The 22,575-nt window shown below is 45.9% G+C and overlaps 1 protein-coding gene across 2 annotated transcripts in view; it reads left to right on the forward strand.

Moving 5' to 3' along the window:
- The first annotated feature begins 718 nt into the window (after window positions 1-718).
- The window catches only part of LOC119969413, a 46,758-nt gene continuing 24,901 nt past the window's right edge, over window positions 719-22,575 (forward strand). The window contains exons 1-2 of one of the 2 annotated variants that reach the window (XM_038803034.1): window positions 719-789; window positions 3,592-4,714. The gene's annotated coding sequence lies outside the window, so the exon portion shown is untranslated. Of the gene's footprint in view, window positions 790-3,591; window positions 4,715-12,833; window positions 12,923-22,575 lie in introns of those variants that run through there. The other variant, XM_038803035.1, reaches the window with a different exon arrangement.

Here is a 22,575-nt window from a genome sequence, read left to right on the forward strand (position 1 = left end):
CCCATGTCTGCATGGGTTTCCTCTAGGTGCTCTGGTTTCCTTCCACAAGTCCTGAAAGACATGCTGTGAGCTGAATTGAACATCCTGAATTCTCCCTCAGTGTACCCAAACAGGTGCCAGAGTATGGCGACTAGGGGATATTCACAGTAACTTCGTTGCAATGTTAATGTATGCCTACTTGTGACACTAAGCAACAGTATTATTATTAATATTTGATCTTCCATCATATAAACACTAGAATATGTTCCCAGATTCAAGTGAGATATTAGCTACCTGTATAAAGAAGTCAGAAATAACAGCTTTTATGAGACGAGTTATTTATAATTTCACAAATAGAAGTTCTAGAAATATACAGCAAGTCCTGTCAGCAACTGTAAGGAGTAAAGGCAAGTTTCAGGCATAAATATAGATGCCGAATCAAGACAGTTTTAAAGTAGGCTCTGTAGTCAAAATGCCAAAATATTTACGATTTACTTATACTTACAGGTTTGTAGTCTATTTCTTGCAGTGTCTGTTTTATTTTAGATGAGCCTGTATTTGTAATCTGTTCTTTTTATCTCTAACAATACCTGGTACAACATAATTTATCACATGCATATTATCAAATATCCAACTTTTAGTGAGTGCTTTTACACAATGTATTTTGCACAAGTTAATGAAAGGAAATTACTTTGTGATATCATTTTGCTATTATGATGTCACAGCATTTGAGACAAACATTCACTGAAATTTCCACACAACTATGGATGTAAAGTAGACTAGAGGGTATGATGTTGGTGGCATTCATTGGTAAGATATTTTTTCTAATTGGCTTATTTTCTTTTGTTATTAGGATGTATCAAATATAGGCAAAGTTGTAATTTATTGCCCATCCTTAGTTGCTCTGAAAAGATGGCAGTTGGCCACCTTATTGAAAACTGTGTGTTAAATGGCATTTCAGAATGTTGTTCAGAGTGATTGATTTTCAGTTTAATTGCATGCCTTTCTAGGTGCCATTAGATGCCGTTATGTATTGCAGGATTCGAGATCACAAACAGCAGAACATTTTTTGAAAATTCATTTACGGGATGTGGGCGTTGCTGGTTAGGCCAGCATTTATTGCCCATCCCTAGTTGTCCTTCAGAAGGTAGTGTTGAGTTGCATTCTTGAACCTCTGCAATCCTTGAGGTGTAGGTACATCCACTGTGCTGTTAGGGAGGGAGTTCCAGGATGTTGCCCCAGCGACAGTGGAGGAACAGTGATATATTTCCAAGTCAGGGTGGTGAATGACTTGGAGGGGAACCTGCAGGTGGTGGAGTTCCAAGGTATTTGCTGCTCTTGTCCTTCTGGATGGTAGTGGTCGTGGGCTTGGAAGGTGTTCTCTAAGGAACCTTAGTGAGTTACTACAGTGCATGTTGTAGATGGTACTCACTGTTGCCACTGTGCGTCATTGGTGGAAGGTTTGAATATTTGTGGAAGGAGGAGCAATCAAGCAGGCTGCTTTGTCGTGGATGGCGTCGAGCTTCTTGAGTGTTATTAGAGCTGCACTGATCCCGGCAAGTGGAGAGTATTTCATTACACTCCTTACTTGTGCCTGTAGAAGGTGGACATGTTTTGGAGGGTCAGGTGGTAAGTTACTCGCTGTAGGATTCCTAGCCTTTGACGTGCCCTGGTTGCCATGTAGGCCGTGTCAGATTAACATAGCTCAATCAATTGCAATAATCCAGTTGTTCTTTTAGCGACTGCCTACAAGGGCCAAGATACACCTCAGTAGCACACTTAACTCTGAGTCAGAAGGTTGAGTCTGATTCCAGTGACTTGGGGATGTAATCCAGGCTACCACAGTACCGTTATTGTGAGAGTGCTTCACTGTTGCAGTACATCTTGTGAGATGAAACTTTAAACAGAGACACCATCTGCCTCTCAAATGGCTGTAGAAGTTCCCAAGGCATTATTTTGACAAAGATTGCAGCAACTCAGTTACTGAAAGAAATTCCTTATGCCAACTCTAATTATAAAATTAATGTTCATGTCTAAAGTCACCTTTTCCTCCCAAGTAAGGCATAGAATAGAACCATAGAATCCTTACAGTGCAGAAGGAGGCCATTTAACCTATCAGGTCTGCACCGACCCTCTGAAGGAGCATCGCACCCAGGATCATGCCCCCGCCCTATCCCTAAAACCCCACCTAATCTTTTTGGACACTGAGGACAATTTAGCGTGACCAATCCACCTACCCTGCAATCTTTGGACTGTGGGAGGAAACCGGAGGACCCAGAGGAAATCCACGCAGACACGGGGAGAATGTTTAAACTCCACTCGGACAGTTATAGAATCAAACCCAGGACTTTGATGCTGTGAGGCAGCAGTACTGCCCCATGTCTCACATTACTAATACATTTGAATAGGATTTTTTATGTGTGAGTTTGTCAGTGGTTGGCCGTAAAAAAAAACTTTGTGACTTGACCAATGCTTTCTTTTTTTTAAATATTTTTATTGGTATTTTCAATTTATACACAATAACATTTTACGATTAATATTCAGAGTACGTGTGGTTCTTATATACATATTGATATTGTCTGTCTAGGTGTGTCCTCCTCCCCCCCCCCCCCACTTCCCTTCTCCACATAGCACCCGCCCCCCCCTCCCGGCCGCTTCTTGGTATCCCCCTTTTTAGCTCAGGGTGTACTGTCCACTGGCTTCTATTCTCTCCTTGTCCCCCCCTTCCCTTTATCTTTTCTGCTGCCTGCCTTGTGAGTTTGGGGAGGGGGCTGCTGTTCCTTCCCCCTCCCCCTGTGCTTCTCCCTGTAATTCCCCTGAGTTCCCTCCTCTCTTCCACCCCCCTTCCCCCCGAGTTGTGTGTTCCTGTCTGTCTTCTCCCATCTCTCTCTTTTCCCCCTAATTGCTGTTGGCTTCGAACTGGTCTTGGAACAGGCCGTGACACTGCAACTGAAAAAAATAATTCATGTCATTCCAAATTCCTGTTTATGGGTCACGCTGTGCGCACAATGGATGCCTCATTTTCTAAATTATAATGTTGGCTGCACGACAAGTGTATTTTATTGTCTGTAAAGTACATAATAATATCCTGAGTTTAGCAATTTACAACTCACCTTGGTTCAATTCCTCACCATAACTTTCTGTGTCACTAACGCATCAGGATTGTCTTGCACATCAAAATCTATGTCATTTTCCCAGCAAATACAGGATCAACTTGTTTGTGATTAGTTCTTAGATGTAGGGCTGGAATCCAACTCTAGGCAGCCTGAGACACCAGATCCTTGTTTCTAAGTTGCAGGTGGAAAACCCATTATTGGTTGCCTCCCAACAATGGGACTTTACTTGCCCCAGTAATTTTCAGTTCATGAGCTTATAACCAACCCACTTAAGAGTTATTGATCTTATCCTTTGTGGTATAGCATCTTTATTTATTATGCTCCTCCATTCCTGCTCGTGTGATATCGTAATATACGTTGTCATTGTGTTGGTTATCAGTTTAGCATGTTTCAGTTTCACATGTTTTTTATAGATCAACACCTCCCAGCATGTAGGAAAAATGCTTACAAATCTGTTGTACATAAGATCTGTTGTCTTCTCCTCTTTTATTTTCAGAGAAGAAACCTGTGATCTCCATACAGTTGATCAAACATGGATGGAAACAATTTCTTGAATGGAGATGAACTTGACATTCATGAGAATGCTGGAAGAAACAGTGAACACAATGAGACATTGGAGAAGTTTACTCTATGTTTAAACCTTGGACATATTCCTGTGAGTAAGGTGAATTCAAAAGTTAACAGTCGAAGAATGACTGTTTTTGGTGATCAGTCAGTGACAACAAGGGATGAACTAGGAATGACGAAAAATATCTTTCATGGGTTTTATAGCAAACTTAACCTCCCACTAGATATTGACCCAGCCTCTCTTCGCCTCAGTAATTCAGACCAACATGGAGTCATTATCAGTGGTACTCGGATCAACCTAAGGAACATTGAAACTGAGCAACATTCTGAGAATTCAACATCAAACCCAGAGGACGATGATGTCACAAACAGACAACATCCAGTACTACATAAAAACAACATTAAACAAGATTCACACATGTCACCTGTAACTGAAGACCAAACAACCTCGGCAAAGCCATTGACTGAACCAATAACTCAAAAATACCCGCGACTGGGACCACAGATCCCAGTCAATGAAATCCAGCCAAATGTCCCTGAGCACAGAAACAACTCTTTGAATTCAAGTCATGCTACCATAAGCGCCCTCTCAAATTTATCCTTGGACAGAGTCAAGGATTTCAAGGAACAAGAAACCCCCTCAAGTGCAATTGCACAGAACCCGTGTTCTCTCAAATTTGCCCACCAAGGGAAAGTGTACAAAATCCAGATTCAGAAAAACTCCCAACCACCGAAGTGAAATATTCAGAAAATATCCAATTCTGGATGACAGGCAGTCTACAGACTAAACCATACAGCATTTCTCAAATATTCAAGGATGAAAGATAGTGGACAAAATAAACTGATACCATCTCCAAATTCCCACCAGGACACTCACGATCTTTGAACTCTCTTCAGAAAATAAGCAAAATTTCCTGCAAACCCAATTGTCACCAGCAAAGCATCAAAATATTAAATGCAAAAACAGGGAGGATCTCCCATCAACCTGAAAACAGCATCAGCAAGATATTAAAAACTCATTCACGAATCAGGGAAGGTTTAATATCTAGGAGGTAAGCAATATCTTCAAGTTCACATATTCAATTCAAACTATTTCCACCCTCTCATCTTTTCAAATGGATAGGATATTCTGGAAACCTGAACATCAGCAAAATTAACATACAAAACCAGCAAGATTTCTTGGCTAACCACCCTGAGAACAGTAGTATGTTCCAATAATGGGTGAGATTCTCCGGCCACCCCATGTCGTGCTTCTTGGTGGTAAAAAGTGGAATGCCATTGACCAGCAGCTTGTCCTGCTGATGTCAATGAATTTCTCATTAAATCCACCACACGTCATGGGGAAACTGCAAGCAGGGGTGCACCATTGGAGAGGCTGGAAGATCCCGCCAGCTTGAACAGCTGGAAAATGTCATAGAAGCATAGAATTTACAGGGCAGAAGGAGGCCAGTCAGCCCTTCGAGTTTGCACCAGCCCCTGGAAAGAGCACCCTACTTAAACCCAGTGTCCCACCTGACCTTTTTGACACTGAGGGACAATTTAGCATGGCCAGTCCACCTAAGATACACATCTTTGGACTGTAGGAGGAAACTGGAGCACCCAAAGGGAACTCACGCAGACACGGGGAGAAAGGGGAAACTCCACACAGTCACCCGAGACCGGAATTGAACCCGGGTCTCTGGTGCTGTGAGGCTGCAGTGCAACCATGCCTCCCAGTATCCACCCAGAGAGCAGCGGTATGTTCCAATAATGGATGAGATTCTCTGGCACCCCGTGTCATTTTTCTTGGTGGTGAGAGGTGGACCACCATTGACCAGCAGCGGGATCTTCTGCTTGGTATCTAGTCGTGGCACAGTAGCACAGTGGTTAGCATTGTTGCTTTAGAACGCCAGGGACCCTGGTTAGATTCCTGGCTTGGGTCACTGTCTGTGCGGAATCTACACGTTCTCATGGTGCCTGCGTGGACTTTCTCCGGGTGCTCTGGTTTCCTCCCACAAGTCCTGAAAGAAGTGCTTGTTAGGTGAATTGGACATTCTGAATTCTCCCGCAGTGTACCCGAACAGGCGCTGGAGTGTGGCGACTAGGGGCTTTTCACAGTAACTTCATTGCAGTGTTGATGCAAGCCTACTTGTGACAAATGTAAAGATTATTATTAGGATTAATAGATAGACAAATTCCCCTTTAAATTCCCCTAAAAACTCAATCACAAAATTCACTAGATTAATTCAAATTCAATTCTAAGCGACAAGATATCAGTGAATTCCACAATGAAAGTGACCAGGATATCTTAAACACCCACTCAAAGGTGAACAATATGTTTCATCCCAAATTCAAGAAAATTCCTCTCCATATTGCTTTCCAAAACATGCAAAGTATCAGAATTATCAAATGAACCTAATCTCCAGGAAACCATTCCCAACTAATTGCAGAATTAACATGATCATACCAATAACCCTTTCTATGATATTCAGGATTTCAATTCCGGGTTCAATTCTGGCCTTGGGTGACCGTGTGGAGTTTGTACGTTTTACCTGTGTACATGGGTTTTCTCCAGGTACTCCGGCTTCCTCCCATAGTCCAAAGATGTGCAGGTTAGGTGGATTGGCTATGCCAAATTGCCGCTTATTGTTCAAAGATTAGGTGGGGTTAAGGGGAGTAGACCTAAATTGGGTGCTCTTTCAGAGGGTTGGTGCAGATTCAATGGGCTGTATGACCTCCTTCAGGACTGTAGAGATTCTATGATGCCACAAATGGAGGCAATATTCCCACAGAACCTACCCTTCAAAGAAAACATTCTGCAAATCTTCCAGTGACTTGGAAAGTAACTAACAAACAGGGTAAACATAGTGCAAGTTCTAGGTATTATTTGAACTTAAGTTCAATTTAATTAATTTGAGACTTAACCAAAAAAGGCAAAAAAAGGCAGTCCAGCGAAGTAACTCAGGAAACTTTACTTAAGCTATACTTCACAAAGTAGGGCAGTGAATTGGTGGGCTTGCTACGGCTTTTGCGTTCCGGCTCACTGTTGGGCTCAAGGTGACTATCGGCTTCCATTCTCTCCATAAACTCTGTGGGTCTTCAGCTTCTCTGGAATGCAGGCTCCACAAACTTCACTCTCAACCCTGATGCACACCTTTCTCACTGAAATTTCTGTTTATTAACCCATTCTGAGCCACAACCCACAGCATGTTATTATTTCCTGATTGGCCTGAATGAGTCAAATTTGTTTTTTATTCATTTACGGGATGTGGGCATCAGTGGTTAGGCCAGTATTTATTGCCCATCCTTAGTTGCCCTTCAGGAAGTGGTGGTGAGTTGCCTCCTTGAACCGCTGCAGGCCTTGAGGAGCAGGTACACCCACTGTGCTGTTAGGGAGGAAGCTCCAGGATGTTGCCCCAATGACAGTGAAAAAACGGCGTTATATTTCCAAGTCAGTGTGGTGAGTGACTTGGAGGAAAACCTCAGGTGGTGGGGTTCCTATGTATCTGCTGCTCTTGTCCTTCTAGATGGTAGTGGTTGTGGGTTTGGAAGGTGCTGTCTATGGAATCTATGGAACCTTGGCGAGTTACTGCAGTGCATCTTGTAGATGGTACACACAGCTGCCACTGTTCATCAGTGGTGGAGGGTTTGAATGTTTGTGGAAAGGGGAGCATTCAAGCGCAGTGCTTTTTCCTGGATGGTGTTGAGTTTCTTGAGTGTTGTTACAGTTGCACTCACCCAGACAAGTGGAGAGTATCCATTGCACTCCTGATTTGTGCCTTGTAGGTGGTGGACAGGCTTTGGGGGTCAGGAGGTGAGTTACTCACCATAGGATCCCTAGCCTTTGACCTGCCCTGGTAGCCACGGTATTAGAATGGCTCGGCCAGTTCAGTTTCTGACCAATGTAAACCCCCAGGATGTTGACTGTGGGGGGTTCAGCAATGGTAAAGTCATTGATTGTCAAGTGGTGATGGTTAGATCCTCTCTTGTAAGAGATGGTCATTGCCTGGCATTTATGTGGCACAAATGTAACTTGACATTTGTCAGCCCAGGCCAGGATATTGTCCAAGTCTTGCTGCGTTTGGACACAGACCACTTCATTACCTGAGGTGTCGCAAATGGTGCTCAACATTGTGCAGTCACCTGCTAACATTCCCACTTTTGACCTTATGATGGAAGGGTGGTCATTGTTGAAGCAGCTGAAGGTTTTTGAGCCACGGACACTACCCTGAGGAACTCCTGCAGTGATGTCCTGGGGCTAAGATGATTGACCTCCAACCACTTGGCTTGCTGTCACGGCATAATCCTTCTCCCGCAATAAGACCCGTCGTTTGTGAGTGGTAGGCTCAGTAGGCGTGGCACATAGCAATGCTAATGCTCCCCCCCCACCCCCCTCCCAATTAATATATCACTAGACATGCTACCAGAGTAGAAGACAATATATTTAGGATTTTGGGTGGGCTGGGATGGGTGAACATGAATGTAGGAACATTGGAATTAGGAGCAGAAGTAGGCAATTCAGCCCTTCGAGACTGGTCTGCCATTCAGTCAGATCATGGCTGATCTCTTCGTGGAGTCAAGTCCATCTCCCCACCTGTTGGCCGTATCCCTTTAACCATTTTTTATCGAAAATATATCTATCTCTTGAAACCATTTAATGACTCACAGGCACCGGAATGTGGCAACTAGGGACTTTTCACAGTTCTGAAGCCTACTTGTGACAATAAGCGATTTTCATTCCATTGCACTATGGGGCACCGAGTTCCACAAGTTCACCACCCTCTGAAGGAAGCAGGCATAGCAAGGTGATTGAGAGACAGTGAGATGAATTTAATGCTCCCCTGTAATAGAGCTGAAACATGGTGATTGCGTGTAAAATGCGGTGGAAAGATGTGGGGTGGAGACAAAATTTCTTTGCTAACTCCCCCCATTTAATCCAGGGCAAAAATGTCAAGATCGGCCTTTCTGTCCAGAAGCCAATTGAGGCTCTTCAGTGGGAGAGCTGTTTCACGGACTAGTTAAGCAACAGCCTGACATAATCACACTCACAGAATCATATCTTACAGACAATGTCTGAGACACCACTGTCACTATTTCTGGGTATGTCCTGTCTCACCGGTAATACAGACCCAGCAGAGGTGGCGGCGCATGGTATACAGTTGGCAGACAGCCAGCCTGGGAGTTCTCAACATTGACTTTTGACCCCATGACGTTTCATGGCTTCAGGTTAAACATGGGCAAGGAAACCTCCTGCTGATTACCGCATACCTTCCACCAATAGCTAATAACCATTACTCCTCCATGTTGTACACTACTTTGAGGAAGCATTGAGAGTGGCAAGGATGCAGAATATACTTTGGGTGGGGGACTTCAATGTCTGGAAGCCCCCATTTAGAATAGTGACCTAGAATGTACACTGTTTAAACCAGGGGTGGGCAAACTACGGCCCGCGGGCTGCATGCGGCCCGCCAAAGGTCTTTATGCGGCCCACCAAGTCATTTAAAAAAAAAAAAATTTTTTTTAAAATTTTAAATTATTTTTTTAAGGTTAATGGGGGGGGGGGCTGTTGGGTTACTTACTGGTATAGGGTAGATATGTTGACTTGAGTAGGGTGATCATTGCTCGGCACGTCGAGAGCCGAAGGGCCTGTTCTGTGCTGTACTGTTCTATGTTCTATATGAGGCGCCCAGAATCATAACCGGGTGAAGTAATTATTTTACTTAATATACTATGCGGCCCTTTAAAATTGTGAATTTCTGAATGTGGCCCTTGCACGGAAAAGTTTGCCCACCCCTGGTTTAAATGGACCGGTGAAATGTTCCAGAGTATTCACATATTTAAATAGCTTGAAAGCGGGAGTAAGATTTCTCCAGGAGACACATATGACGATTACAGATCAGGCGCGAAATTCTCTGACCCCCCCGCAGGGTCGGAGAATCGCCCGGGGCCGGCATAAATCCCGCCCCCGCCGTGGCCGGAATTCTCCGCCACCCGGGAATTGGCGGGGGCGGGAATCGCGGCGATTCTCCGGCCCGCGATGGGTCGAAGTCCCGCCGCTGAGAGGCCAATCCCGGCGACGTCATTTCAACCACCTCTGGTGGCGGCGGGATTGGCGGTGCAAGCGGGCCCCCGAGGCCCTGGGGGGGGCGCGGGGCGATCGGACCCGGGGGGGTGCCCCCACGGTGGCCTGGCCTGCAATCGGGGCCCACCGATCGGCGGGCAGGTCAGTGCCGTGGGGGCACTTTTTTCTTTCGCCACCACCACGGCCTCCACCATGGCGGAGGCGGAAGAGAAGCCCCCTACCGCGCATGTGCCGGTGGTGACGTCAGCGGCCGCTGACGCACCAGCGCATGCGTGAACCTGCGAAGGCCTTTCGGCCAGCCCCGATGCAGGGCGTCGGGCGTCAAAGGCCATTGGCACCGGTTTTGGCGCCAGTCGGCTTGGCGCCAATCACTCTGGAGAATTCCGCACCTTTGGGGAGGCCCGGCGCCGGAGTGGTTGGCGCTATTCCACTACGCCGGGTTCCCCCGCCCCACCAGGTAGGGGAGAATCCCGGCCCAGGTTAGGTCAGAAGTGGAATGGTTTGGACAGGCATTTCATTTTGGATTTAATTGTAAATCAAGGGAGCTGCTATTTTATTTGGCAACAAGGTGTCATTTGTACTGACCAAGGAATTGCAAGGTCCAGATTGTTGATTTATAATGATTAGTGGAATCCCAGAAAGGTCCCGATAGTGCTGCTAAGCATTTAATAGCCGAATTGGGATGTTGGGAAATTTATTAAAATTTACCAACTAGACCGGCCTTGCCCAAAAACATTACTAAAATTGGGAATGGCAAAGGAACTGGGGATATTTAAGGACAAGATGGGAAGTAGAATCTTGGAGATTTCAAAATCCAGGAAGGAAAGAATTTTTCTCCCATGTACATCAGGTATATTCATGTATAGATTTTTTAATAATGAATAATTCAATTCCCCAGAAATAATTTAAATGAAATATGGGGCAATTGTGGTCTCTGATCACACTCCACATTTGATGGACATTAGACTGAGAGTAGGTCAATCCCAGGGACTTACATGGAGGATGGACTCAATGCCACTCGCTAATGAAAATGTTTGCGGAAAAGTTATTGTAGTCATGAAGGATTTAACCAAAATGGGGAATTTTGGCAGTAATCACTGTTGGCTACCTGGAGTTATTCTTAACCAAAGCGGTCCAGTATCTTCGGTACTGAAATTGAACAATGGAAGAGCCACTCGCAGGCACCAAAATCATATTTGTCTACACCATGATAGCTAAAGTTTGGGATGACGCAATAGAAGAAAATGCGGCTATGGAAATCTAGCAAGAAGCAATTCCTGTTGTACCAGGACTTCCAATGGACTCTACTTTAGGAGAGGGACACTCATGCACAGATAGTCAACCTATTCCTGTACCAACAAGTTCAGTTGAACTAAATCAAGCATTACCAGAGTTCATGGACACACCAGTAGTACTGTGACAATCACAGTATAAAGGAACAAAGAACAAAGAAAAGTGCAGCACAGGAAAGTTGCAAAGCTGCTGAAAGACAGATGTAAAATTGTGGCATCAGTCACATTGTATTCCTGTCTTTAAGGGGATACAATTTAGGGGGCCGGGGGGAAGGGGGGGGGGGGGGGGGAGAGAAGCGTTATTATGCATCTTATTTAAATCCATTGCTGACATCATTATGTGCTGTGATGTGGTTAGTTGTTGTTACTTGTGCATATTTATGTTTAACTGTTCTAATTCTGTTCTTAAGTGTTATTTTTATGTTTAGTCAGCTGCTCCTGTCTTTGAGTACATATTATAGAATCATAGAATCCCTATGGTGCAGAAGGAGGCCATTTGACCCATCAAGTCTGCACTGACCCTCTGAAAGAGCGCCCTACCGCAGCCCACTCCCCTGCCCCATCCCATAAGCCCACCCAACCTTTGGACACAGAGGAGCAAGTTAGCATGGCCAATCCACCTAACGTGCGCATCTTTGGACTTGCATTTTAAACTTTGTTAGTTTTATATATTAAAGAATATGAACTTTAACTTCAAGATTAATGTGTTTCAACTACCTTTTTGTTGTCAGGTTACCATAGTTTCCAATTTCAGTGACTGGTATGATGATGTTCGATTGCTATATTTTATGCATGTACGGTGAAAGGCGGGGCGGGGGGTGGGGGGGGGGGGAGAGTGGGGGGAGGGTGGAGGCAGCAGCTGTAGAATTTGGCCATCTTAACTTTGACACCCCAAGTGGTGTCAGAATGTCATGGCAAATTGTTCTTATCCTCCCTCAACAAAAGGTGAATACATCCTGACCCAGACCAATTTCTCTCTATTGGTCAGTTAATTAGTGATGCAAGAACTTCTTTGTACCTTGGAGTCAGCACCCTATCAGTTCCTCCATCATTGCAAGACATCTAACTCTCTCTCTCGTTCTTTCTCTGAATGATTTCCGGAAATTCAGGTGGTATATCTGCTCAGGCTTTCTTTTGAAGTGGCCTGACCTTCCAGTTCACCAGGTCGACAGTCTCTATGACTCAAAAGTTCTATCATTGTGCAAAGAGTTGGCTTTCAGGTGGAATTCAGGTCCACAATGCAACCACCTGGTTGAATCTGACTGCAATCTCTTACTATTGAGTAAGGAAGGAGCAAGAGATTGGGGGGGGGGGGGGGGGGGGGAGGGGTAGAGTATTAGAATGAACTTGCAAGGAAGATAAAAGTGGACTGTAAGTATGTAAAAAAAAAAATGAGTGAAGGCAAATGTACAGTCCAAAATGGGAGAATTTATAATAGAAAACAAAGAAATAGCAGAACAATTAATCAATTGCTTTAGTTCAGTCTTCACGGAGAAAACACAAATCTTTCCCCAGAAAACTGAGGGAACCAAGGGTCTAATGAGAAGGAAGAATTGAACCTCATTATATTTCATGCTGTTATTCTTTAAATTAATTTTATCAGGTGTTGATCTACCTGAGTCACAGATGACTTATGAGTATTGTCATGCATGAGCTGTTTTGGACACAATATACACTTTTATAACAGAGTATTTTAGTTGTGATTATTGTAGTTTTTTAGTTCAAGCAAATGAGGGGGAACTACCTGATGACATCACATTTTCATTATGATATCATTGCATTTGAGGCATAAATTTTTAACTGCAATGAAGTCTCTACTCAAGCATGGAGGCAAATTTAATCTTCTCACAGAGGCCCATTAGAAAATTTGTTTTCCTTGAGGAGATGCTATTCCTAATAACTAGCTGGTAAGTAATGAAGGGTTCGAGGGTTCAGATAGCAGGGATTATAATTAATTATAAATGTTATGGCTATTCCGACAATGTACAGTTTAAGTTAACGTATAATTTACGCTGATTAAAGGTAAGACAGAGTTAACATAGAAGTAGACATCAACATTTCATAGGATCCCTATTGTGTGCATAAAGTAATATTTTATGGCAATTAAAACCACAATGAAAATATTTCAGCTTTTAAAATATGAAAATACGTTGGGTGGGTTTCTCCATCGGCTCAACACCAGAATCGGGAAATACAACTGGGTATAGAATTCAGCGTCAGTGGAAATCGAGGTTGGCACCAGGTTCCGACAGAATGCCATGCTCTGGTGTGTGGACAGCGGCGTGAATGCATTCTATGCCGCACGCACAGTAAACGCGATTGGCTTTTCATTAACAGGCCCATCCCGGTATTCTCCAGGTCTCCCGCGAAGGTCCACCTCCGCCAGGAGCAATTACCGATGGTGAGGTTCACTTGTGGTTTTAAAAATTGGGAAACAGGCACAGTGGCTGCTGAGGGAGAGAGTTGAGGTAGGACATGTTCCCAGAGGTGTGACAGTGGGCTGCAGGTTCTACCGCTGGCATGGCTGGCTTGGATGGGAGGGCGTCTGCCAAGGCCAGGGGCAGTAGTGGCAGTGACCAGGGGATAGGCCGTGGCATCAGGGTGACCCCAGGACCGTGGTCCAGGCACAGACCATCATTGCCACAGCCTGAAATACATTAATAATAATGACGCCATCCTGCTGCACACCCACTGACTGCCCACCGTGGCCTATGGCCACCCATCAAGCCCCCCCCCCCCCCCCCCCCCCCCCGCAGCCAGCCCAGCCTATCACTCAAAGCTTCTGACAGAGCACTGAGGCAGGTTCAAACGGTTGTTAACAGGTGTTTATGGTGAACAGATGAATATGTATCTACAGGTTTGTGCCTTCGCCCCTAGCACTATTCTGTGTGCTGTACCCATGCCAAATTACTGCTGTCTACCTTTTGGACCTTACAAGCCCTAACCCTACGTCTAGGTGGATCCCCAGGCGGTACATCAGGGGTGAAAACGGCCTGCTGCAATTCCTGCCCTGTGACCTGGGTCCCCTTTGAATCATAGAATCGTAATAATGCAGAAAGAGGCCATTCAGCCATCGAGTCTGCACTGACCATTTTAAAGACCGCCCTACCTAGGCCCAATCATCTATCCAATTTCTGCAACCACATCCAAAGGAGTAATCCACCTAACCTGCACATTTTTGGACTGTGGGAAGAAACCGGCGCACCCAGAGGAAACCCATACAGACACAGGGAGAATGTGCAAACTCCAAACAATCACCCAAGATCAAACCCAGGTCCCTGGTGCTGTGAGACAGCAGTGCTAACCATTGTACCACCATGCCATCCTTTTGGCATCCGTCCTCTGGAGTGACCAGGCCTGGATGGGCCTGGCAGTCTCTCGGGTTCCCAGGTATCGTGGTGCCCATTGGATGTGGCAGGGAAGAAAGGAGGGGGGGGAGTCGCAAACTCTGCGGTGTTCCGGCATCACCTTACGTGACTCATCGACACAGGTTCTGTCACCACCTCCTCCCTCGGGGTGCCCGACGGCTCCGGGCTATTCTTTGAGACGGGCATGTGGCTGGAGCGAGCTCTGTGGGCTCCCCTGTCACCTGGCACTACCAGTCCTGGAGGCCTGCTCTCGTCTCAACCAAGGTCTCACTGCTCGCGGCCATGGAGCTCAGGGACATGAGCCCAATCTCCCCGGCTGTGATTGGTGACAAAGATTCTGTCAGCACTGGCAACAGATTTTCCGTATGGCTATTGGTGGTCTGTATGAATTCCTCGGAAAGTAGCTGGAGGTTTTCCAGGAGGGTCTGGGAAAAATAAAGGGGACCAAAGCAAAAATTTACGTTGACCCACAGGCCCAGCCCAAATATTTCAGGGTCTGGCCGGTCCCATATGCCCTGCTTACAAAGGTGACTGGAGAACTTGGGCATCATACGGCCAGTCCAGGTCGCAAAGTGGGAAGCGCCAATGGTCCCTGTGTTTCAGTCGAACAAGCTCATCCACCTGTGTGGATTATAAAATGTCAGTAAACAGGGCCTCACTGTTGGACCGGTTCCCCATGCCACGCATAGAAGACCTGTACACATATTTGGTGAACATAGGAACATAGGAACATAGGAACTAGGAGCAGGAGTAGGCCATCTGGCCCCTCGAGCCTGCTCCGCCATTCAATTAGATCATGGCTGATCTTTTGTGGACTCAGCTCCACTTTCCGGCCCGAACACCATAACCCTTAATCCTTTTATTCTTCAAAAAACTATCTACCTTTACCTTAAAAACATGTAATGAAGGAGCCACAACTGCTTCACTGGGCAAGGAATTCCATAGATTCACAACCATTTGGGTGAAGAAGTTCCTCCTAAACTCAGTCCTAAATCTACTTCCCCTTATTTTGAGGCTATGCCCCCTAGTTCTGCTGTCACCCACCAGTGGAAACAACCTGCCCGCATCTATCCTATCTATTCCCTTCATAATTTTAAATGTTTCTATAAGATCCCCCCTCATCCTTCTAAATTCCAACGAGTACAGTCCCAGTCTACTCAACCTCTCCTCATAATCCAACCCCTTCAGCTCTGGGATTAACCTAGTGAATCTCCTCTGCACACCCTCCAGCACCAGTACGTCCTTTCTCAAGTAAGGAGACCAAAACTGAACACAATACTCCAGGTGTGGCCGCACTAACACCTTATACAATTGCAACATAACCTCCCTCGTCTTAAACTCCATCCCTCTAGCAATGAAGGACAAAATTCCATTTGCCTTCTTAATCACCTGTTGCACTTGTAAACCAACCTTCTGTGACTCATGCACTAGCACACCCAAGTCTCTCTGAACAGCGGCATGCTTTAATATTTTATCGTTTAAATAATAATCCCGTTTGCTGTTATTCCTACCAAAATGGATAACCTCACATTTGTCAACATTGTATTCCATCTGCCAGACCCTAGCCCATTCACTTAACCTATCCAAATCCCTCTGCAGACTTCCAGTATCCTCTGCACTTTTTGCTTTACCACTCATCTTAGTGTCATTTGCAAACTTGGACACATTGCCCTTGGTCCCCAACTCCAAATCATCTATGTAAATTGTGAACAATTGTGGGCCCAACACGGATCCCTGAGGGACACCACTAGCTACTGATTGCCAACCAGAGAAACACCCATTTATCCCAACTCTTTGCTTTCTATTAATTAACCAATCCTCTATCCATGCTACTACTTTACCCTTAATGCCATGCATCTTTATCTTATGCAGCAACCTTTTGTGTGGCACCTTATCAAAGGCTTTCTGGAAATCCAGATATACCACATCCATCGGCTCCCCGTTATCTACTGCACTGGTAATGTCCTCAAAAAATTCCACTAAATTAGTTAGGCATGACCTGCCTTTAACGAACCCATGCTGCGTCTGCCCAATGGGACAATTTCTATCCAGATGCCTCGCAATTTCTTCCTTGATGATAGATTCCAGCATCTTCCCTATTACCGAAGTTAAACTCACTGGCCTATAATTTCCTGCTTTCTGCCTACCTCCTTTTTTAAACAGTGGCATCACGTTTGCTAATTTCCAATCCACCGGGACCACCCCAGAGTCTAGTGAATTTCGGTAAATTATCACTAGTGCATCTGCAATTTCCCTAGCCATCTCTTTTAGCACTCTGGGATGCATTCCATCAGGGCCAGGAGACTTGTCTACCTTTAGCCCCATTAGCTTGCCCATCACTCCCTCCTTAGTGATAACAATCCTCTCAAGGTCCTCACCTGTCATAGCCTCATTTCTATCAGTCGCTGGCATGTTATTTGTGTCTTCCACTGTGAAGACCGACCCAAAAAACCTGTTCAGTTCCTCAGCCATTTCCTCATTTCCCATTATTAAAACTCCCTTCTCATCCTCTAAAGGACCAATATTTACCTTAGCCACTCTTTTTTGTCTTATATATTTGTAAAAACTTTTACTGTCTGTTTTTATATTCTGACCAAGTTTACTCTCATACTCTATCTTACTCTTCTTTATAGCTTTTTTAGTAGCTTTCTGTTGCCCCCTAAAGATTTCCCAGTCCTCTAATCTCCCAGCAATCTTTGCCACTTTATATGCTTTTTCCTTCAATTTGATACTCTCCCTTATTTCCTTAGATATCCACGGTCGATTTTCCCTCTTTCTTCCGTCCTTCCTTTTTGTTGGTATAAACCTTTGCTGAGCACTGTGAAAAATCGCTTGGAAGGTTCTCCACTGTTCCTCAACTGTTCCACCATAAAGTCTTAGCTCCCAGTCTACCTTAGCTAGTTCTTCTCTCATCCCCTTGTAATCTCCTTTGTTTAAACACAAAACACTAGTATTTGATTTTACTTTCTCACCCTCCATCTGTATTTTAAATTCCACCATATTGTGATCGCTCCTTCCGAGAGGATCCCTAACTATGAGATCATGAATCAATCCTGTCTCATTACACAGGACAAGATCTAGGACCGCTTGTTCCCTCGTAGGTTCCATTACATACTGTTCTAGGAAACTATTGCGGATACATTCTATAAACTCCTCCTCACGGTTGCCTTGACCGACCTGGTTAAACCAATCGACATGTAGATTAAAATCCCCCATGATAACTGCTGTACCATTTCTACATGCATCAGTTATTTCTTTGTTTATTGCCTGCCCCACCATCTCGTTACTATTTGGTGGCCGATAGACTACTCCTATCAGTGACTTTTTCGCCTTACTATTCCTGATTTCCACCCAAATGGATTCAACCTTATTCTCCATAGCACCGATGTCATCCCTTACTATTGCCCGGATGTCATCCTTAAATAACAGAGCAACACCACCTCCCTTACCATCCACTCTGTCCTTCCGAATAGTTTGATACCCTCGGATATTTAACTCCCAGTCGTGACCATCCTTTAACCATGTTTCAGTAATGGCCACTAAATCATAGTCATTTACGATGATTTGTGCCACCAACTCATTTACTTTATTCCGAATACTACGAGCATTCAGGTAAAGTACACTTATGTTGGTTTTTTTACCTCTGTTTTGAATCTTAACATCTCCAGTTTTATTCCTTTTGTTATTACTGGGCCTATTCACTGTGCTCCCCTCAGTCACTGTACCTTGTACTGTCGCCCTTATGGATTTCTGACTATGTCTTCTCTGCCTTGCACTTTTCCCCTTACTTCCTTTTGTTTCTGTCCCTGTTTTACTACCTTCCAACTTCCAGCATTGGTTCCCATCCCCCTGCCACATTAGTTTAAACCCTCCCCAACAGCTCTAGAAAACACCCCCCCTAGGACATCGGTTCCAGTCCTGCCCAAGTGCAGACCGTCCGGTTTGTACTGGTCCCACCTCCCCCAGAACCGGTCCCAATGCCCCAGGAATTTGAATCCCTCCCTCTTGCACCATCTCTCGAGCCACGCATTCATCCTATCTATCCTGACATTCCTACTCTGACTAGCTCGTGGCACTGGTAGCAATCCTGAGATAACTACCTTTGAGGTCCTACTTTTTAGTTTAACTCCTAACTCCCTGAATTCCGCTTGTAGGACCTCATCCCGTTTTTTACCTATATCGTTGGTGCCTATGTGCACCACGACAGCTGGCTGTTCACCCTCCCCCCCCCCCCCCCAGAATGTCCTGCAGCCGCTCCGAGTTTGATATGAGCCATGTTTACCTTCAGTTGGAGTTGGACGCAGCATCAAGGAAATATTTCAGCATCAACACCACACCAGTTTGTACATAAGAGGCTTCCATTCGGGGTGTTGTCAGTGTGTGTGATTTTCCAGCAGGGAATGGAAAACATCCTCCAATAGCTTCCCAGGATGGCTGTCTACCTGGACAATGTGCTCTTTACAGGAGCCACCTAGAAGAGCACCTGGACACCCTGGAAAAGGTCCTGCGATGGTACTCCGAAGAGGATGTCTGCCTGAAGAGGGGAAAGTGCATCTTCCAGGCGAAAGAGGCCACATACCTTGGATATTGCGTCGATAATGACAGGTTGCACCCCGTGGAGAAATAAATCCGGGCTATCAAGGGAGTGCCGACATCTGAGAAGGCGACGGAGCTGAGGTCGTTTTTCGGACTTGTCAATTATTAGGGGAAGTTCATCCCAAACCTCGCCACCTTGTTGGCACCCCTGCACCCGCTATTGAAGAAGAACCTGAACATAGAACATAGAACAGTACAGCACAGAACAGGCCCTTCGGCCCTCAATGTTGTGCCGAGCCATGATCTCCCCACTCAAACCCACGTATCCACCCTATACCCATAACCCAACAACCCCCCCCCCTTAACCTTACTTTTTTATTAGGACACTACGGGCAATTTAGCATGGCCAATCCACCTAAGAAGTGGGCATGGAAAGTGCCGCAGGGGGAAGCATTTGCCAGAGTGAAGCGGCAATTGTTGTTCAAGCTGTTGACACAATATGATCTCTCAAAGCCACTTGTCATCACATGTGACCCTTCTCCATTTGGCATTACGGCAGTGTTGTTCCACCGGCAGGAAGATGAGACCGAACAGCTTACTCATTCAGAACCCTGGCCGTCGCAGAGCGCTGCAATGTGCAAATTAAGAAGGAAGGACTGCCCATGATATTCACAGTACAGAAATTCCACCAGTATGTCTATGGGTAATTTCAAGGTGATCACGCAGCCCAAGCCTTTAGTTGACCTCTTTAAAGGAAGACAAGATGATACCATCAAAAGCTTCAGCCAGAATCCAACGATGGGCACTGCTGTTGACGGTTTGTGAATATACTTTTAAACATCGTCCAGGTGCATGGGTTGCACATGCGGCCGCCCACAGGTGACTCCTGCTGCCTGTAAACCCCTGGTCCCCGCCAGTAGCCGATGAAGTCATTGAATTTTATGGGCACCCTACCTGTGACAGCCGCATGTGGGCCCAATGGGTCCCTATGTTGCGAACTTGCACCAGGTCATCCGATATGGTGGGCTGCAAGGAAAACTCCCAGAGGAACTGCAGGCCTATCGGGCAAAACAGCAGAAGCTCAGTGTGGAGTACGGCGTCATTCTGTGGGGAACCCACATAGTCATGCTGCGGCCAGGTAGGTGATTTGCATAATGGAAACCCAAGTGTTTCCAAAATGAAGATGCTCGCAAGAAGTTGTGTGTTGTCGCCAGGGCTCGAGGGTGAGATCAAGCAAATAGTACAGCAGTGTATGACTTGCCAGGAACACCAGAAGCTCCCTCTGTCAGCCTCACGACACCCTTGGGATTTTACAGTGATGCCTCTAGGTGCGCCTGCATGCCGACTTCGCCAGGCCTTTCATGGGGGGTCAATGATTCTACTTCTTATACATGCCCACTCAAAGTGGACAGACCTGCCCCAAATGTCTTGCATCACCTCGCAAATTACCATGGAGAAGTTGAGCCAATCCTTTAGTGCCCCAGAGGTGCTTGGTCACGGGCAATGGGACCCCCTTTAACAGCGAGGAATTTGAGGTGTTTATGCGTGTCAATGGGGTGAAACACTTCCAGACTGCCCCATACCATCCATCCTCCAATGGTCTGCTGAGCAGGAAGCACAGACATTTAAACAGGGCATGAAGAAACAGACTGCAGGTGACACTGAAACAAAGCTGGCATGTTTTTTTTCAATTACCGAATGATGCCGAACATCACAACTGGAGAAACGATGGCAGAATTACTGATGGGCCAACACCTCCGGACCTGCCTGAGTTTAACGTTCCCGAGTCATGGCAGAAAGGTGTAAAGGGAGTAGGACCTCCAGAAGAGGTATCATAATCACCAAACAGGTGACAGAGGTTTTAAACCAGGGGACGCTGTTCACATTCGGAATTTGGGGATGGTACCCAATGGTGCCATCCCAGAGACTATAGTGGAGAGAATGGGGCCAGTTTCATCCATAGTCAGGACTAGAGAGTGGACCATGTGAAAGCACGTGGGCCACCACAAGAGCTGGGAGCCAATCCCATTGGAAGCTGTGCCAGATGAATCTGTACCGGGACCACCCTGTCTTCCATCATTTAGTCAGGAAGTGCTTCCCACCAGGGATCGATGCCCAGGCTAGCAAGATGTGGATGACTCGGCATCAGATATGGACACAGAATCCTCAGTGCTCTCGGAGGATGTGACAATCAGAGATGGGGCACTGCCAGAGACCTTTCGGTGTTCTGTGCGAAAAAGACACTCCCTGTCACAATACACGCCCCCCCACCCCCCCACCTCCCACACCCCATCCCCGATCTAGCCTCAATGCCACTAGAAGAACAGCCACAGGTAGTTCAAAGCAACCAACCGGGACTAACAATCACCCAGTTCCCAGTCCAGGCTGGCTTTTATATGGCTGATTTACGAGCCCCAGCTGGGCAGGACTCCTCCCACTAGCGGGGACTCCATGAATCCCACAGGGAGATCAATTGAGGAGTCCCCCTGGGTCTTGTAAAGGTTATTCCACTATTCATCAGTCCATGGCTGAATGTTATCCAGGTATTGCTGCAAATGGGCTTGGACAGCTTCAGTATCTGGAGAGTCATGAATGGTGTGGAACATTGTGTAATCGTAGCAAACATCCCCATCTCTGACTCTGGAGGGAAGGTCATTGATGAAATAGCTGAAGATAATTGGGCCTTGGACACTACCCTGAGGGGAAAAAAATGGACAAGAAGTTAAAATGAGGCAGCACGGTAGCATAGTGGTTAGCATCAATGCTTCACAGCTCCAGGGTCCCAGGTTCGGTTCCCGGCTGGGTCACTGTCTGTGCGGAGTCTGCACATCCTCCCCGTGTGTGCGTGGGTTTCCTCCGGGTGCTCCGGTTTCCTCCCATAGTCCAAAGATGTGCGGGTTAGGTGGATTGGCCATGCTAAATTGCCCGTAGTGTCCTAAAAAGTAAGGTTAAGGGGGAGTTGTTGGATTACGGGTATAGGGTGGATACGTGAGTTTGAGTGGGGTGATCATTGCTCGGCACAACATCAAGGGCCGAAGGGCCTGTTCTGTGCTGTACTGTTCTATCTATGTAAATTAAAACAAAAACAGAAAATAACAGACAATCACAGCATTACTGACACCATCTGTGGCGAGAGAGGGAACTAAACTTTTGGGTCTGGATGAATCTTTGTCAAAGATAGAGAGAATTGGAACAAGGATTAAATTTATACTGTTGTGTGGGCGGGCGGGTGAGCATGGCGGCGTGGGGCCAAATAGAGGGCCAGCGATAGGTGGAGATTGACAAAGGTGGCGTGGACAGAAAGACAATGGGAATGTACAAGGTGGTGATCAAGGCTAAGAAGGGTGCTGATAGTGGCACATTAACAAATCAGAATTTGTAAATGGCAGAACATAGATAAGCAGTGTATCAAAGGACAACTAGGAACAGGGAACAGATGGCCCAGGTGGGGTGGGGGTGAAGGGTGACAGTGGTTAGGGAATAATGGGGGAGTGAGAAGAAGATTTCTTTGGTGGTGGCATCATGCTGGAGTTGGCGGAACTGGCGGAGGAGAAACGAGGGAATTCATAACTGAGGAACAAAACAATGGTTGAGGAACTAAATTCGTACTTTGCTTCTGTCTTCACAAAGGAAGACGTGAATAATGTACTGTACAA

The sequence above is a fragment of the Scyliorhinus canicula genome, chromosome 7 (genome assembly GCF_902713615.1).
Source record: "Scyliorhinus canicula chromosome 7, sScyCan1.1, whole genome shotgun sequence".
NCBI lineage: Eukaryota > Metazoa > Chordata > Chondrichthyes > Carcharhiniformes > Scyliorhinidae > Scyliorhinus > Scyliorhinus canicula.